Raw genomic sequence first — 13,919 nt, 5'->3', positions numbered from 1 at the left:
AAAGTTACATACCAAGAAAAACCAAGCAAATACTCCACTTTTTTCCCTCCTTTTCATTCCTTTCATCCCTCCCTCTTTCCCTCTCAGCATACAGTTACACTCAGGGGAACGGGAAAATATTCAACGCCCGGAAATTTCAGCTCTCCAGAAATTGTATTCGTGAAACTAGAGATGAAGGCAGAGAGAGGAGGAGGAGAAAGGGGAGTAGGAGGAGGGGGAAGAGGAGAAAGAGGCAGTATTAGAGGGGCAGAAACAATAGCAAAAGGAGGAGGGAGAGAAAGAAAAGGAATAGACTGTGAAAGAGCAGCAGTAGAAGGAAGAGAGATAAATAAGAATGATGATAGATGAAGTGAAGAGGAAGAGGAGGAGGAAAAAGAGGGAGAGATGAGTAGGAGATAAGAAGAAAATGAGGAGGAACAAAAGAAATAGATTGTGGAAGAGCAGAAGTAGAACGGAGAAAATGAGATGAATAAGAACAGTGATAGATGAGGTGGAGGAAGAGGAAGAGGAGGAGGAAGAATGAGGAATATGAGGTAAAGGAAGAAGAGGAAGTGAAGACGATTTTTTTTTTAAGAACAAGACGGACTGGAAGTAAAAATGTTAAAAATAATACGAAAAACCGAGGCACGTGTAGATAATAAAGCAAGAAAGAGGAACAAGAAGATAAAAAAGATAAAGAAGAATAAGCATAAAAAGAATAACAAGAAAAGAAAAAAAAAGGAAAAAATAGTTTGAAGAAGAAAACATCGTGGAAAAATAAGAACTGAAAATTAAAGAAACTGAGAGCAGGAAAAGTGTGACAGAGAAAGAAGGAAAAGTGTGACAGAGAGAAATAGAGGAGTAAATAAGAGGAGAAGGAGACTGACAGGGGGAAGGAGAGGCAAACAAGGAAGAGAGGAAGAAGTGGAGAGAAAGACAGGAGGAGAAGGTGCAAATAGGAGTGACGGAGGAGGAGGAGGAGGAGAAGGAGGAGGAGGAAGAGGAAGAGGAAGAAGAAAAAGAAGAAATATACGAAGAAAAAGAGAGAGAGAGAAAGGTTAGAAAAAAAATTGAGTGAAGGAGAGAGGAGGAGGAAGAGGAAGAGGAAGTGGTGGAGGTGGTAATGAAGCTGGTGGCTGAGGAAGAGGAGGAAGCAGATGTGTTGAAGGAGGAGGAGGAGGAGGAGGAGGAGACTGGAGGTAACGAGGTAGAAAACTGAAACCGCTTCTAGGATGCCTTCAGGTCGACTGTGAAATTTGCATCATGGTCATGTTTTCTCTCTCTCTCTCTCTCTCTCTCTCTCTCTCTCTCTCTCTCTCTCTCTCTCTCTCTCTCTCTCTCTCTCTCTCTCTCTCTCTCTCTCTCTCTCTCTCTCTCTCTCTCTCTCTCTCTCTCTCTCTCTCTCTCTCTCTCTCTCTCTCTCTCTCTCTCAGTTATTCAGTCAATCAATTCGAATTTCAATTTATCTTTTCTTTTTTGTTTATTTTGTTTTGTGTAAATATTTATCCTTTTATTTATTTTTGCAGTTTTTTTCTTCTTTTTTTTCAGTAGTAACTTTTCCTTTCTTGCATTTTCTTTCTCTCTTTCTTTCTTCTTTATTTCATGTGTCAACTCGTCCTCCTCCTTTTTCATGTGGGCCAGACAGCTTGAAACGCACCCAAGACACACACACACACACACACACACACACACACACACACACACACACACACACACACACACACACACACACACAAACACACTCTTACATTCCTCTTTCTCTTTCTGTGACCCGCATTCTTTACTCAACCTTAAATATTTTTTGAATGATAAACTGACTGACTGACTGACTGACTGGGTTGACTGACTGACTGAATGACTGGTTCTAAATATGACTGGATAACGGTATGAACAGATAGACTAATGACTAAATAACTGGTTGATGATATTCCTGACTGACTGACTGACTGACTGACTGACCGACCGACCGACTCACTGACTGACTGAGTGACGGACTGACTGATTGGCTAACTAATTAACTGGTTATGGTTAAATTCATGGAGACACTAACTGAGCAAGTGACTGACTGACTGACTGACTGATTGCTTTCTCATTCATCTAATTAACTTGTTGTCCTTTTGGCGCACTAATTGAATTGCTGACTGGATTATGCATTTAAGTCTCTCTCTCTCTCTCTCTCTCTCTCTCTCTCTCTCTCTCTCTCTCTCTCTCTCTCTCTCTCTCTCTCTCTCTCTCTCTCTCTCTCTCTCTCTCTCTCTCTCTCTCTCTCTCTCTCTCTCTCTCTCTCTCTCTCTCTCTCTCTCTCTCTCTCTCTCTCTCTCTCTCTCTCTCTCTCTCTCTCTCTCTCTCTCTCTCTCTCTCTCTCTCTCTCTCTCTCTCTCTCTCGTCTGAATACAGCGAAAGGCCAAACAAATAGCGTATTGTCTCTCTCCATTAAGGAAGGAGAAATGGAGGAATGATGAAAGAGGGAAGAGAGAGAGAAGAAAATGGAAGAAAGAAAGGAGGAAGAGAGAGAGAGGTTAGAGAGAAGAGAATCTAATGGAGAGAAGAAAAAGAGAGATAGAGAGAGAGATATAAAGTTTCTTATGTCTCTCTGTCTCTCTCTCTCTCTCTCTCTCTCTCTCTCTCTCTCTCTCTCTCTCTCTCTCTCTCTCTCTCTCTCTCTCTCTCTCTCTCTCTCTCTCTCTCTCTCTCTCTCTCTCTCTCTCTCTCTCTCTCTCTCTCTCTCTCTCTCTCTCTCTCTCTCTCACACACACTTTTATGACATTTTTTTCAATTTTTTTTATCTCTTCTTCTTTCCTTCTTCTTCCTCCCCTTTCTTCTTTCCCTTTCTTCCACCTCCTTCCATCTCCCACATATAACGTAAAGGAAATTTAGGTCAAAAGTTTTCCTCCCTCCCTCCTTTCCTCCTTCCCTCCTTTCCTCCCTGTCTCCTCCCAACGACTTCCTCCATGTTTTCCTCCTCTCCTTTCTCCCTTCCTTCCTTTCTTTATTCGTTCCCACTGAAATGAGGTCTGAATAAGCAACGTGCGTCCGTTTTCGATGTTGTTATTCCCGTTTTCTTTGTAGCATTTCTTCCGTTATCTGTTTTCGCATTCCCATACCGTCCTGTTCCTACTCCTCCACTTCCTCTTTTTATTCCTTTCCATTTTCATCTCTTGCGTTTTTTTCTTTTTTTCTTTTTATCTAATGTTTTCTTATTTTCTCTCCTTTCCTCATCTTCTTTCTTCTTCTCCTCTTCATCCTCTTTCTCCTCCTACTTTCCCTTCTCATCCTTTTCAACCACTGCTTTATTTTTCTTATTTTTCACCTTTTCTTCTTTTTCCTTCTTTTTCCTAATCCTCCGTCCTTTCCTTCTCCTCCTGATCCACTGTTTTCTTTTCATCCTCCTTCTCCTCCTCCTTTTCCTCCTCATCCTCATCTGTTTCTTTTTCTTTCTTCTATTTTCTTCTTCCTCTTTCTTCTCCTCTTTCTCAATGTTATGGACTTGGTTGTTTTCATTTTGTATATCATGTTCCTCGCTTATGTTTTCCTTAAGTATGTTTTTTTTTCTGATTTTATATCCTCGGTTCTATTTTCTCATTCACGTCATTGTATTTCTTTCCTATTGCTGCATATTTCCTTTCTTTCGTTTCTGCTTAATATTCTCTTTCCCGCTCTCTCTCTCTCTCTCTCTCTCTCTCTCTCTCTCTCTCTCTCTCTCTCTCTCTCTCTCTCTCTCTCTCTCTCTCTCTCTCTCTCTCTCTCTCTCTCTCTCTCTCTCTCTCTCTCTCTCTCTCTCTCTCTCTCTCTCTCTCTCTCTCTCTCTCTCTCTCTCTCTCTCTCTCTCTCTCTCTCTCTCTCTCTCTCTCTCTCTCTCTCTCTCTCTCTCTCTCTCTCTCTCTCTCTCTCTCTCTCTCTCTCTCTCTCTCTCTCTCTCTCTCTCTCTCTCTCTCTCTCTCTCTCTCTCTCTCTCTCTCTCTCTCTCTCTCTCTCTCTCTCTCTCTCTATCTATCTATCTATCTATCTATCTATCTTTCTTCTCTTCCCTTCGTTCCTCTTTTCCGTTCTCATAAGTTTCCTCTCACCTTTTCATCTTTCTTGATATATTCTGATCTTTTTTTTTTTCTTTTTTTTCTTTGACCTCGAATTTCGTCCGTACCATTCGTCTTCTGTTATTATCTTCCCTCTTCCTCCTTCATTCTCCTCCCTTCTCCTTCCTCCGTTACTTCGGTTCTCTCCTTTTTGATTTCTCTTCCGCCCTACCTGTTCATCTTTCCTCGTTTATTTTCGTTTTTATTCTTTATTTTCCGTTATAATATATTTTCCTTTTCTCTCCTTTTTTCCCCTTTCTCTAAATTCTTCTATCACCTTTGTATCTTATTTTATTGTGCTTTTATTTTCCTTTATTTTCTTTACTTCACCTTATTTTCTGTTTTATATATCTTTTTCTCCTCTCTCTAACTTCTTTTATCATTCTCATTATCTTTATTAAACGATTTCTCTCTAATTTGTCTTATATTTTAATCTTCCTTCTTTTTTCTTCTTTTCCTTTTCATTTTCCTCTTTCCTTTTCCTTTTTCCTTTTTTTATTTTTCCTTTTTTGCTTTTCCTTCCCTTTTTTTCTTTTTTTTCTTCTTCTTTTTAGTTTCCTTATTTTTTTATAATTTTCCTCTTGCTATCACTGAATTATCTATCACCTTTCTTCTCTTCATTTTCCTCTTCTTTAGCTAACCTTCCTCTCCTCCTTCCTTTATTTTCCTTTCTCCCTCCATTCCCTTCGTCATTTTTCTCTTTCTTCCTCCTCCCAACCCTCCCCTTTATCACCTCTCCTTCCTTCTTTCCTTCGCTTCTCTTCTCTTTGGCTTTGATAACTTTTCTCCTTCCTGCTCCATCTTTCTTCCTTTATTCTCCGTTTTTCCTCAGTTTTATTTACCTTCTCTAATTCCCCTTCCTCCATTCCTCACCTTTTATTACCTGTCCTCCCTTCGTCTCTTCATTCCTTTGCTCTGTGACTTTATCCTATTATTTTATTTTATTGTTTTCTTCTTTATTTGTTTTCCCTCCTGATTCCTATTTCTTTATGTTCTTTTCGCTTCTCCATTATCCTGTTCTTTCCATTTTCTCTCATTTTTCTTTCATTCTGTTATTTCTTCCTCTTCATATCCTTTTCATTCCTTGTTTTCTTCCATTCTTATTTCCTTCTCTCCTTTTTTCGATATCTTTATTTCTTCTTTTCCCTTATATTTGTTTCCTTTTTTCCTTTCTTTCTTTCCATATTTTCTTCTTCGCCTCTTGTTTTTCCATATTCTTTTTTTCTTCTGTCTTTTCTTCCTCTCCATGTCCTCTTTTCATTTCCTGTTTTTTCATTCTTGTTTCCTTCTGTCCTTTCCTCCTTTCCATATTATATTTATTCCCTGTTTCTCTTCGTTCTTCTTTCCTTCTGTCATTTCTTCCATTCAAAATCATCTTCATTCCTTGTTTTCCATCACCTTGTTTCCTTCTTTCCCTTTTTTCCTTCTCACATCATTTTTCATTCCTTGTTTTCCTTTATTTTTCTTTCATTTTCTCCTTTTTTACATCTCCATATCCATTTCATGTCTTGTTCTCTCGTTCTTCTATTTTCTCTCCTATTTTCCTCTTCACAGTTTCTTCATTGTCTTTTTTCTTTGTTCCTCTTTCGTCCTCTCCATATTCTTTTCATATCCTTTTTTTCATCAGATTTGTCATTCCTTCGTCTTCTTTCGATCTTCACTTCCTTTCCTCCTTCATTATTCATCCGTCCTCTCTTCCTTGTCTCCTCTCTCCTTGTTTTCCCCCATTCTTCTTTCTTTCTATCATTTCTTCTTATCTGTATCCTCTTTAAGTCTTATTTTCCTTCATACTTTTTAATTTCTTCCATTCTAAATCATCTTACTTTTTTTTGTTTTCGATCATTCCTCTCTCTTTTTTGTCCTTTCTCTGTTTCCACATTCTCTTCAGATCCTCAAAACGTCCTTCTTCCTCTTCTTCATCAGATTTAGCAGTCCTTCGTCTTCCTCCTTCCTCCTTCATTTTTCATCCGTTCTCTCGTTTCCTGTCTCCTCTCTCTTTATTTTTTTCGTCTTCCTCTGAATCCTGATAAAAAATTCATCGTCCGCCAACTCGCCGCATCTCGCAAGCCGCAAATATTTACTGCAACATTATTTTTTCTGCTTTAGTTTCGTTTGGAGAGAACTTTTTACAGACATTTTTATTCGGGATGTCTTCGAAAGGATAATTTGTGTTAAGGATGTTTTTGGTGGTTCAGGATGATGTGGCGGATATTGGTGGTTGGTGGAGATGTTCTTTGGGTGTTGGTCGAGAGTGGTTGATTTTATTGCATTGTTTAATTGGTTGGTTTGCTTGGTTGTGTGGCTGCCTGTTTATTTTTTTTATTTTTTATTTTATTAGTCAATTGATATTTTATACTTTCATTTCTTCTATTAATTTTTTTACTCACCAAGCTATTCATTTGTGTGCTTATGTATTCATATTTTCATTTCTTTATTTCTTTTGTGTTCATCTAAATTCTTTTCTTTTTTTACTTCTTTTTTTTTCATTTCGATATTCATATCATTCTTTTCATGTTCTCTCTAATTATGTCTTCCCAATTTCTTCTTGCAAATATTAAGAAACCGTCTTTAGTTTACAAAAAGAAATGGGATAATGTTGTTTTTTTGTTTGTGAAAGGTTTTTTTTTTCTGTGTATTATTTCATGTATTATTTTCTATGTATCATTTCTATGTATTATTTTTTCTATGTATTATTTCCTCTTGTATGTGTTCTTTTTTTCTTTCCTTCTCTCCTCCTTTTTCCTTCTTCCTCTTTTCTTTGTTTCTCTCGTGGCGTTCATATATTTTTCTTTTTTTTCCCAATTTCACTTTATGAAGTCTATTCGTTTCCGCCTGCCAGTCCCTCGTATTTCTCTTACATATTTTCATTTCCTGTGTGTGTGTGTGTGTGTGTGTGTGTGTGTGTGTGTGTGTGTGTGTGTGTGTGAGTGTGAGTGTGTGTATGATTAGGTAGATAGATAAATATGAGAGTGGGTATATGCATTAATAATAGATAGGTACATGGGAGGTACAGAAGCAAAGATAGACAGGTTGGTATAGATAGATACATAGATAAATAGATAGATATGTCGGTAGATAAAATGAGAGATAAATGAGGAAATGTATATATGTGAACAGACAAAGATATGTATAATTCATGCATACATAAACAAATAGATTGATAAATAGATTGATATAGAAAGAAACAAATATAGAGAGAGACAAATACAGATAGATAGATAGAATGACAGACAGACGAGTGAATATATATGTACACAAACAAACACATATAAAATTCACACATACATAAACAGAGATTTTATTGCATTCACATTTTTCTCGTTAGTGCGCCTTGACCTCTTGTTTCCGGTACAACATTTTACTCTTCGTATATATATTTTTATTCAAGTATAAAGTCGTGTATTAAACTCGTTTGAAAAAAAAATTCAGTAGCTGTTGTTTTTTTCTGCATCAGTGGGGTTTTTTTGGTGTGTGTGCGTGTGTGCGTTTTATCTCTCTTGTCAATTACCATTTTTTCTGGGGTCTTAGATTCTACTGGTGATGGTGGTGGTGATGGTGATGATGATGATAGTGTTTTTCCCTTCATTATTTCCATTTTATTCCCATTCTTCATTCACCCCTCCTTTCGATCTCGTATGTGTGATGGATGATTCTGTTAATGGTGATGGGGGTGGTGATGATGGTGGTGGTGTTGTTGGTGGTTGTGTTTTCCCTTCTCCATTATTTCCCTTTTATTCCCATTCTTCATTCATCCTTCCTTTCGATCTCGTATGTGTGATGATTCTGTTAATGGTGTTGGTGTTGTTGGTAGTGATGGTGGTAGGTTTTTTTCCCCTCTCTACTCATTCCTTTTAATTCCCATTCTTCATTAATTTTATTCTTTTATTTGATATGTGTGATGGCTGTCCTAATGGTGGTAGTGGTGATGATGAGCGTGGGGGTCGTATTTTTTTTACAGTAAGGATGGCAACTCAAGGGCAAACATACAAAAACAATAGCAAAATAAAAATCCCTCTAGACGCTGCTTCGAAAAAAAAGAACAGAAAAACAAGATTGCAAAAAAAGAGGCCAATTTCACGTGATGATGATGATGATGATGATGATGACGGTTGAGTTATGACACGGATGCATGCTGACAGTCGTAATTGGAGAGAAGATTATGCATTCGAGCTGGCATTTAATGAGTTCCAAATGATGTGTGGTTGTCAACTGTCCGCCCGCGTCTGTCTGCATTTGTCTGTCTGTATGTACGTCTGTCTGTTTCTCTGTTAATCTGTTTCCCTTTCCTTCTTTACTGTTTCATTACTATTTCAAACTTTGCTTACTTTCTGCTTCCTCCTTTTTCAACTTTTATTTATATGTCTGTCTATATACCTTTCTATCTGTGTCCCTCTATGTCAATATGTCTGTCTTTCTCTCTGTCTTATATGTTTCCAGTTTAGTTTGTCACTTCTTCCATCTGTTTCATCTTTTATTTATGTGTCTTCGTCTGTATCTCTATGTTTTTATATCTGTATGCTTTTCTATCTGTCTCTCTCTATGTCAGTATGTCTGTTTATATCTCTGTCATATCTGTTTCCATTTTTGTTTGTCACTTCTTCCATCTGTTTCATCTATTATTTATGTGTCTTCGTCTGTATCTCTATGTTTTTATATCTGTATGCTTTTCTATCTGTCTCTCTCTATGTTAATATGTCTATTTTTCTCTCTGTCATATCTGTTTCCAGTTTAGTTTGTCACTTCTTCCATCTGTTTCATCTTTTATTTATGTGTCTTCATCTGTGTCTCTCTGTTATTATATCTGTGTGCTTTTCTGTCTGTTTATCCATCTATCTGTTTTCCATTTCTTTATTCTCCATCCGAAATTGACGTCTCTTTTGGTCATTCATTTTACTTTCTATATATGAACAGTGATTAACGTTTTTATCTAACTATTTTTTACCTTTTAGCTTCATCCTTCACTGTAAAAAAAAGTCAAATATTGCATGTCAGTCTTTTTTTTTTTTTTTTGTCTACTCGTATATCTGTCTGTTTTAATGTCTGTAACCCTTTCCGTGTGCTCTATCTCAATATTTATCTGTATGTCTGTGTCTCTGTCTTTCTGGCGGTGTGTTCTTAGGTCAACGTGTATCTCAATGTCTTTATCTTGTTGTGTAGCACGGAGATACTATATAGCTCCCTTTGTCAGCTAATCTTTACCTCATTCTTTCACTCTGTATCTCTTTGTCTTCCCGCGTCCTTGTTTGTCTCCATTTCCCTCTGTTTTTCTTTCCTTTTTGTGTTCTATTTTCGTGAGTGTGTGTCTCCATTGTTTTCTATTCTCTTGCAACTCGAGTATTTTGCCTCTCACGTCACAAGACCAAGAGAGAAATAACAAGAGAAAGACGTAAAGAAAAAGACATTGAAGTATCTTAACACCAACACACACACACACACACACACACACACGCACACACACACTTGGAGAATAAGAAGAAAAGGAGGAAATTATAATCAGATGACGCCAAAATTACTCCAAATAATCATCTTGCAATTACTGAGCAGCGACAGGTGCGTGTGTCATCAGAAATTACCTGAGGAAATACTTACCTGTGTGTGTGTGTGTGTGTGTGTGTGTGTGTGTGTGTGTGTGTGTGTGTGTGTGTGTGTGTGTGTGTGTGTGTGTGTGTGTGTGTAGTTATCTTCAGTCTACTATTTATCTATTTTTTTCATTAAGTTTATCACGATTTTCTCTTTCCTTTGTTTAATCATTTATCATTTATCTCTCATTTATCGTTCGCTTTTTCTTTCCTCTTTACTTTATCACGTTTTTGTCGTGTGTGTGTGTGTGTGTGTGTGTGTGTGTGTGTGTGTGTGTGTGTGTGTGTGTGTGTGTGTGTGTGTGTGTCAGGTGTGTTTGACAGGCTATCGACAGACTTAGTAATGAGCCGTTAACAAGATCATGGAAATGCAGGTTATTATATATGTGTGTGTGTGTGTTTGTTTGTGTGTGTGTGTGTGTGTGTGTGTGTGTGTGGGTGGGTGGGTGTTATTGAGACAGTCCTCGCTTCATACCATCATCACCTTCACCCTCATCATCATCATCATCATCATCATCACCATCAAGTGTGTTTACATAACCCCGAAACTCACCATCAGAAAAAAAAATCCTTATCAATCAACACTCGACAAAAAATACATTCTCATTAATGGCACGCAAAAAAAAAAATCTCCTGATCATTAGTTGAGTTATAAAGAAAAAAGATACAGCAAAAATCTTTCCATATTATGCCGCGCCCCGTCCAAAAGCGGACTAATATATTAAATAAAAACGCATAATCTCATTCTTTTTTTCGCCCCAACCACAGATGGATTTATTTATGTACGTGGAAGTGATAAATGAAGAAAATACAGGCCCAGATAGATGGAGAGAAGAGGAGGAGGAGGTATAAAAGAAAGGGGAGGAGGAGGTTGAGGGAGAAGAAGAAAAAGGATGGAGATAGTAGTATAAATAAACGAAAATAAGAATGCAGATAGTAAGTACAGATAGAGGAAGAGGAGGAGTTATAGAATTAGGAGGAGGAGAATGAAAAGGATATATATAAGAAAAAGGAAGAGGAGGAGGAGAACGAAGATGGTTGGTCAGAGAGAAACAAAAGTAAGAATGCAGATGATAGGTACATTAATATATAGAAGAGGATGACGTATAGAAAGAGGAGAAAGAAAAGGAGATAGAAGAAAAAGACGTGGAGACGAGAATGAGAATACAGATGATACTTATAAAGGAGGAGGAGGAGAAGGAAAACGAAATATAGAGGAGAAAGAAGAAGAGGAGGAGGAGGAAAAACGAAGATGGGAGGAGAGAAAGAGACAAGAATGAGAATGCAGAGGATACATAAAAAGAAGAAGGAGGAGTTATAGAAAGAGGAGGAGAAGGAAAACGAGATATAGAAGAGAAAGAGGAAGAGGAGGAGGAGGAAAAACGAAGAAAGGAAGGGAGAGAAAGAGACGGGAGTGAGAATGCATCTGATGCCTGTTTGACAAATTGATTCATATCTCGCAGAGTCTTAGCAATATGGGGCCAAATGGCGGCTTATTTACATGGGAATCGAGGTGGTGGTGGGTGTTACTGAAGGGGCGGCGGTGGTGGTGGTGGTGGTGGTGGTGGTGGTGGAAGAAGCGAAAGTGTTGTCGTGGTGGTTGGTGATATTGGTCGTACTGAAATGGTGGTGATGGTGGTAGTGGTGGTAGTAGAAGGGGTGAGGTTGTTATTGGTGATGATAATGGTGATGGTGGTGATGGTGACAGTGATCTAATGAGAGTGATGATGATAGTGGTGATAAGGGTACTAATAGAGGTAGTGATGGTGGTGGTGGTGGTGGTAGGAGTCTGAATCCCGGTTGCGTGAGGGTTTGGTTATGCTAATACTGGTTGGCGAGTTGGTACTCTGAATAATAATAATATTGGTTGGGATATTCGAGAGTCTGAGATTCGTATTATTATTACTATTATTATCATCAGTGGTAGTAGTAGTAGTGGTAGTAGTAGTAGCAGCAGCAGTAGTGGTAGTAGTAGTCGTAGTGCGTGCTGGTGATGATAGCTTTCAGTGTAATAAAAATGATGATGGTAGTTATAAGTATGCTCTGCGTTGTTTCAGGAGGAGGGTATCAGAACACCTCTCCTCCCGAAATTGACCTCTCCTTCGGCCACTCCTCTGTACTCTTTTTTAGGAGCAGTAAGTAGCGGGCTCTTTTTTTCAGTATTGTTTGCTTTGTTTATGCCCTTGAACTGTCTCCTTTGCTGTAAAAATAAAAAGGGAAGTGCAGATGAAAGAAAAGAAAATTGTCGTCCGCCTCGAGCTGAGTTGCGTAAATCTTGAGTTAGTATTTTGTTTTATGATGCAGGAACACACAACATCACCTGCCACTTGCTACTCCTGCTCCTACTTCCACTATTACTAACACTACTATTACTTCCTTTATTACTACGACTACTACTTTTCTTCTACTTATACCAGAAAAAAAGGTTAAATAATCATAGAAAAAAGGGAGGAAAGAGCAGAATTTATACTTTTGACCTTTCTGCTACTTATAACAGTAAAAAAAAGTGGAATAATCATAGAAAAAGAGGAGAAAAGAGCAGAATTAATAAAAACTTAGGTATATAAATATGATCATCAAGACTAATAATGATAATAATAATAACAATGAAGAAAAATAACGAAAAAAACGTAAACAATAGCAAGAGAAACAAAGGCAATCAAACTCTAAAACAATGAGACCACCAGCTTTCATTAAACAAAAACTCAGCAACGAGATACAAATAGATAGATAGATAAAAAGGTATATAGACAGGTATAGAGATAGTGAGGTACATATACAGAGAAAAAGAGAGAGGGGCAAGGGGATAGAAAGGGAGAGTGACATACAGAGAGCAAGACAGGGTATATCCAGGTGAGGTCTCGAGGGTCAGGGCGCGGCGTGCAGGTGACAGGTCCCCCGCGGATCAGGTGGGGTGGCTAAATACGGGCGTGGCAAGGGGACACAGCTGATCCGGCCCGAGGGGAGCGGCGGCCCCTTCCCTGTGGCTAGTGGTCTGAAGGGGGAAGTAATTATTGAGTGGTTTGTGTCGTGTCTCTGTCTATCTATCTGTCAGGCTCGCATTTTTTCTTTTCATTTTTTTTCTCTTTTTCGACGGTGACACTTGGTAATGTGGTTGTTTTCTCCTCTTTTTATTTTCGATCTGCTCTCTCTCTCTCTCTCTCTCTCTCTCTCTCTCTCTCTCTCTCTCTCTCTCTCTCTCTATCTATCTATCTATTTATCTATCTATCTCTATCTATCTGTCTATCTATCTGTCTGTCTACCACTTTTTCATTTCATCTTTTACTCTCCTTTTCGACATTTTTATTTAGTTTTTTAAAGTTTTTTTTGTAGTTTAGTTTTTTTTGCGTTCATTTTGAGTCTTCGTGGCGATTTTAATTTATTTTTTCGTTCCCCTGTTCTTATATTCACCCTTATTTATGTTCAGTTTCACCCATATTTTATTTATTTTATTATTTATTTATCACACTTCATTCATTTTTCTTCTCCTTATTTTTTTTTTTTGGTATGTTTATATGTATATATTTTGTTTATTCTTCAAGATTAATTCGTCTTCTCTAAGTTTTCCTTGTGTGTTCTTAGTCAACCTTTTTTATTCCACGGCTGCCTTGCTCCTTGCTTTAATAACACACACTTTTAAACTTTTACTAATATCTTGTTTTTTCTCTTTTTCCAGAAGCGTCGGTGGATCTCAGTGGACTGGAAAAGGTAATTAATCTGCATTCTTAATTATTTGTTTTAACACCACAATGTTTTGGTGTTATGTTCAGAGCATTAGCTGAAGTATTTATTTTATTGGATGTAATATTTCTAAACTTTCACCCTGTATATATATATTTCTTCCTTTTTCTCTATTTCTCCGTCTATCTATCTTACCTTTTGTGTCCCGTTCTGGTTGCAAGGTCACTACACATCACGGAGTCCCTCGAGGCTTCTGATGCTCCCCCGTTGAGTGTTATCGCTTTAAGTGCGCTGGTGGGGAATGGAGGGAAAGAGGGGAGGACAGTTGTGTGATAAGGGAAAGATTGGTACAAGTTCGTATATGTGTTTGTTTGTGCCTGTGTGTGTGTGCGGGAGAGGAGGGAGATATGTACGACAGGTGTGATGGGAGATAAAGGTATATTGTGGAGCGTGCGTGTATGTATGTATGTATGTGGGAGGGGGTTCATGCGTGTGTGTCTGTCAACGGAGTGAAACATCCTAGTGAATAACTGAACTACGCGACATGTGAGACTCCGTTTTGATCTCCTAGCGTATGTAATAGGGGAAGCGTGGGATGGTAAATTCA

Source organism: Eriocheir sinensis, chromosome 59 (genome assembly GCF_024679095.1).
Source record: "Eriocheir sinensis breed Jianghai 21 chromosome 59, ASM2467909v1, whole genome shotgun sequence".
In the NCBI taxonomy this organism is placed as follows: Eukaryota; Metazoa; Arthropoda; class Malacostraca; order Decapoda; family Varunidae; genus Eriocheir; species Eriocheir sinensis.
The sequence above is the reverse complement of the archived record's forward strand: the minus strand, read 5'-3'. Positions refer to the sequence as shown.